Source organism: Piliocolobus tephrosceles, chromosome 1 (assembly GCF_002776525.5).
Source record: "Piliocolobus tephrosceles isolate RC106 chromosome 1, ASM277652v3, whole genome shotgun sequence".
Lineage (NCBI taxonomy): Eukaryota > Metazoa > Chordata > Mammalia > Primates > Cercopithecidae > Piliocolobus > Piliocolobus tephrosceles.
In genome coordinates, this window is record NC_045434.1 from 130,183,575 (window position 1) to 130,189,658 (window position 6,084).

Sequence of the window (6,084 nt, forward strand, 5' to 3'; positions counted from 1 at the left end):
TCCGCCGCCTTGGCTAGCTGGAAGAGCGGTTATGGGAATGAAACCCCGGGATGATCTTAAAAAACAGGGTGAACCATAAGGCTAAGGGCCCAACATGATTTCCAGGAAAGAAACTAGCTCAGAGAAGGAAAAACGTCAGGTGCTGACACATCCCTGTATACCGTGGCCGCACAACACTTGGGTACTCCATGGATAGAAGGCACTTTCTTGACTCTCTGCTTTTATTTCCTTTTCATTGAGTGCCCTACTTTCCGTTAAAAACAAGCAGAAAATGCTGATTATTTGTGACTGTGTTAGTAGAAATTAGCACAGTGGCAGGAAGGCAGTGTGTACCGTTTACTGAATCCTTGGCTATGAGGTAGGTGGGTTTCTAGGGGCTGAAATCATAGCAAGACAAACACCATCCCTGTAGGAAGCTAAATTCCAATGAAGCGATGACAATAACGGATGAATACATGAACAGTATTCTTTCCGCTATTGATTACTACTTGAAGGAAATAAAATGAAAAGATGTGACAGTGCCTAGGAAGGTGGCATCTAGATGGTCAGGGAAGCCCTCTCAAAAAGACCTGGATGAGAAAGAGCTGGCAGGGAGACTATTGTCCTGGCAAAGAAAGGACAGGGCAAATGCAGAGAGAAAGAGGAACTTGGTATGTTGCAGGGGCAGGGCAGGAAAGGCCAGTGTGGGGGAAGCATAGTGAGTGAGCGACAAGATAGTCCCAGATAGATGAGGGTGGAGAGTTAGGCAGAAGCCAGACCGTGGTCCTTGAAAGCCAGGGTAAGAGGTTTGGCTTTTATTCTGAGTACAATAGGAAGCTATTTGAAAGTTTTAAAGCAAGGGAGTGATATAATCTATGTGTTATGAAGAGAATGGATTATAGAGGGGCAAGTGTGGAAGCAGAGGAAATAGGATGCACTTCATGTTTAGGAGAAAGATAATGGTAGTTTGGACCAGAACAATGGCGGAAGAAATAAAAGAAAGAAGACAATGAGATTTGGTGATTGGCTGTGGAAAATTAAGAAAAGGGCATTATCAAGAGTGAATCTTAGGTTTTGGGGCTAGCATATGTGTGGGTGGTAGTGCCACATAGAAGGGAAGTCTGTGAGGTAATGGGTTTTGACTGAGTGAGGTGGAAGAGAGTAAATCAAGAATTCTAGTGTGGATACTGAGAAAGAGAAAAGCAGACCGTGACATCCAGGAGATGGCCTGGTACTACCAGCTTGGCTTGCTGTTGCTTTGAGCTGGCCTGGCAATCAAAGCTAAGCATTTTTATTCTTCTGTTGAACGTAAACAATTTCACAGAACATCAAGACAAGACAGAGTTGTGACCATGATAGATCAAGACAAAAGTAAGATCACTCTGTAATCATATCTGAACATAGACAAAACATCAACATTGCCCAAGCCATAAAAATGATCAAATATCTCCTTATCCTGGCTAATACGAGTGCCTGCTGCTGCTTTACCAATTATAGTTTTAGCCTCAGTCTAGCCTGCCTTCCTTCTACATAATACTTACTAAAATACCCAATTACAGAATTATCCTTGCTTCCTTACAGCTTCCAATCCAGGTCAAAGTCCCTCTTTCTTGAACCCTTCCATAAATCTCCTAACACAAACTCAAATTCTATAACAAGTCCTTTTTAACACCCTCTTTCTAAGACATCCCATGGTTCCCATGGTGTGCATTCTTATGTACTGAAACAAGCAATAAATCCAAGTTGCTCAGCTGTAGTTGTGTTCCTGGTGGTCATTGTCTGGAGGACATTTACAATAATCAAGTTCAAGATATGCAACTGATGATGTCAAAGAAACAAATGAATATATTGGTCTGGGGTATAGTTCAGGGTGAAGAAATAAACTTGGCAGTTATGAATTTGTAGATGAAACTTAGTCTTGGACTATACGATATTATCTAAGCAAAGATTGTAGATAGAGAGTTGGGCTATGATAACTTCCAACATTTCATAGTTGAGCAGAGGAGGAGGAAGAACCAGCAAGAGGCTGAGAAGTAGTAGTCTGTGAGGTAAGAAGGTGATGTCATAGAAGCCAAGAGCAGAAAGTTTTACAATTAGAAGTGGTCATCTATAGCAAATGCTTCACAGAAATAGTGAGGATACAGAATTGATCAGAGGTAGTCATTAGAGCCTTTAGAAAGAGCAACTTTGAAGCGGGACAGAAAGACTATATTGAATTTATTGACAAACAAAAAATCTACAAATGGAGACAACTCTTGAGGTTTGGTTTGTTTCTTAGTTTGGTTTCTTGTCTTTATCGGGAGAGTAGGGCACACAAATAGAATGGTGGCTACAGTGTCAAATTGTTTATAAATTTTATACTAGCTGTGTAACTTGTTCAGTATCTGTGACACTCATATTTCAAAAATGTAAAACGGACAAATATTTGCTTGGTTTGCTATAGGGATTAAATTAGATAAAGTGACATAATACATGTAAAGTGCTTGGTCCCATAGGCCTGGACATTGTTAGCTTGTATTAGTTAATTTTTAGTAGGTACTTTTCCCCCCTTTCTCTGTGATCCTGTCCCTAATACCTAGCACATGGCTGTTCACATAGTACGGATTTAATAAATGGCTATGGAATTAATGTACAATGAGAAGTTAGGTTTTATTTATTTACTTTTATTATTCATTTATGTATTTACTTAGTAGAGACAGGGTCTCGCTCTGTTGCCCAGGCTAAAATGCAGTGGCATGATCATGAATCACCACAGCCTTGAACTCCTGGACTCAAGCGATTATCCTGCCACAGCCTCCCAAGTAGCAAGGATTACAGGTGTATGCCACCATGCTCAGCTAGAAATTAGGTTTCAAATGGTTGGTTGCACTTATGTCTCCTGTAAGCAGATTGAAGGTAGTTTGTTGATTAAAAATTATTATTTAGGTATTTTGATAACTACATACACAAAGTTTTGTTTAGGGTCAGATCAGTGCCTTTACCGTTTTTCCTTCATAACATGTTTATTCTGCCTCCAGGTCTGTTTGTGCTGCATGTGTGTGTGTGTATGTGTGTGTGTGTGTGTGTGTTTCTTGCTGTTATCTTTTGTTTCTATCTCTGTATCCTCCAAAGTCAGTGAAGTTTTCTTTAGATAGCCTAGCCCAGGATCTGTCCCTTCCATAACTCACAGCTGACCCATTATAGCCTGAAAGAAGTTACTAACTCAGAGTTAGCAAGGGAAGCCATGGACCTGTTTGTGCCAGTGAGATTGTGGATCTGTGCTATTGCAAAGAGATCCTCTAGGTGTCCTTTCTTAGAGGGAGCACATGAGAACAATCTTATTAGTGAACTTCAAACTACTCAGGCACCAGGTAATCTGCATTTAGAAGCCGAGTGGTTCTAAGAGTTGTCTGGGAAAACCAGATGCCCAGCTACTGGAGACCTTGAGGCCTGTGGAAATTTGAGTTGGGTGCAATTTCTAACTCTGGGAGAAATGGGGAGTCTCTGGTCAATTGTATAGTAGACTCAGAATAAGTTCCCAGAACAACTTTCAAATAATTCTGCTCATCTCTCTCTCCATGAATGTTCCTACCAAAGGACACACACACACACGCACACACACACACACACACACACACAGAAAAAAAAGAAAAAAAAAAGAAAAATGACTAGGAAAGAAAGAAATGACTAAGGAAAACTTACTGGAAGTCTTATCCCCCTCTCTACTATTATATATATATAAATAGCTGACAAACTCTCTTAGAACCTCCTATCTTTGAGGAATGTATTAACCTAGGATAGAAATAAAGCAGACCGGGTGTGGTCGCTTATGCCTGTAATCCCAGCACTTTGGGAGTTTGAAGAGGGCAGATAGCTTAAGTCCAGGAGTTTGAGACCAGCTTGGGCAACATGGCGAAACACTGTTTTTACAAAAAAAATACCAAAAAAAAAAAAAAAAAAGAAGGATTAGCTCAGCATGGTGGCACATACCTGTAGTCCCAGCTGATTGAAAGGTTGAGGTGGGAAGATTGCTTGAGCTTTGGAGGCTGAGTCTGCAGTGAGCTGTGATGGCACCACTGCACTCTAGCCTAGGTGACGAGGCAAGACCTTGTCTTAAAAAAAAAAAAAGATACAGTAAAGCAAATACACAGCTTTTGAAATTGAACAGAAATTATTTCTTAGGGCAATGGACAAGTAAATGTAGAAATTCCCAGGTTATAAAGTGAAATTCTAGCCAGTCATTATAAAGTATACCAGGACAAAACACTTAGAATTTAATGGGGAAAATTTTTATTTCAAAAATAAAAGTGCAAATCATTTAAAAATCTAAAAGCTATAAATCAATTCTGAAACTACAATGAAGGAGCAAGAAAATTTGAAATATACAAAGGTCCACAAATGTACCAAAGTTTGATTTCTCAATTAGTAATGCAAGACGGAAAAATAACTGCCTTATAGGATTGTTACACAAACCAAATAATATTTAAAGCTTCTGGGAGAGCTCATGGAAGACACCTAACATTTGAATTTATTTTTTTGTTGAATGAATGCCTTCTCACACTTGCTGGGTCCACCAACACAATAGGTACTTGTAATATACAAATGACTAAAAAGAGGACTGCACTCTTAAGTAGCTTGATATATATATATCTAATGGCTAAAGTGGACAGTTTCCATGTTTATCCTTTATGACCCAGCATGGAGCATGTCTTTCTGAAGACATTTCTTTCTCAACTGAATAGGTTGAGTTCCTGGGTGCATGCTTCCCTAGCAACCTGTACTCCAGCTTTTATCACAGTAACATGAATAACACTTATTCCATGTTATTCATTTATTTGACAAATTCAATAACATTGGAAAAATATTCACTGACCACATATATGTCAATTACTGTGTAAGGGAATCTCATCATTGTCATTATCATCATGGCTAACACTGACACAGAGCTCACCACAGGCCAAACACTCTTCTAAACAATACACATTTATTAATTACTTGACTTGAGCAACAATTCTATGAGGGGGTGATTAACTTTGGGTCAGAAAATTGTTCTGGAAAAGAGAAGTCCACTGTGGGTTTTGAAAAATTGATAGGCGCTTACCATGTCAACAGGGTAAGGAAGAGATACTCTGGTAGGCATTCTAAGAAGACTGAAATAGACAAATGCTTTCAGGGAACTCTAAGTTCTTTGGTATTACTTTAGCCCAAACAGCAAGAAAAAGACTGGTAGGAGTTGAGCTAGAGAGTAGACTGGGACATATCATGAAGTTTCTCGTGTACTGTTCTCAAAATGAGGGCTATAGAGAACTAATGAAGGGTATTAAATAGGAGAGAGGGACAAATAGACTTGTTTATTGAGATTACTTTAGTGTAGGAAATGAACTATAGGATGAAGAGGCTATAAGCTGAGTGACCTATTCAATAAATGTTTAGAGATGAAGAGTGATATATTCTCACTTATAAGTGGGAGCTAAATAATCTGTACACACGGTCATAGAGTGTGGAATGATAGACATTGGAGATTCAGGAGAATGGGAGGGTGAGGGGGGTGTGATGGTTGACAAATTTCTTAATGGGTACAATGTACACTCTATGGGTCCTGGAAACACTAAAAGTCCAGACTTTACCACTATGCAATATATCCATGTAACAACTCTGCACTTGTACCCCTTAAATGTATACAAATATAAAAAGAGAGAGCAAGAGTGAGAGAGAACTTAAAATAGATGACCTGAGATGGTCTCTTTTGGAAAAGCTTCAATTTCTTTAGTCTCCTCTATATGAGGCCTTATACTGCATATAGGACATTTCTATTCTGTGTTTATTTCTCCTGAAGAGATGATGAAAAGAGACTAAGCATCTAGTTTGATTAAGTACAAGGCTTACAAGAAAGCAAAAGTAGCAACCTGATCTCATCATTGCTGATTGACAAGAATGTTGTTTCTAGCATTACCAAATGTGGTTTCCTTTGCAAGAGAAAGCAGTTGAAGTAATACTAACTAGGTCAGTGATTCTAACAAGTGGATCACAGGAACAAATTAGCCAATAAAAATACATCCCTTTCTCCCTGATGTCGCTTTTTTGGAGGAGGTGGATTAGTGAGCAGTGGGTCCCTGCTGGATGAGA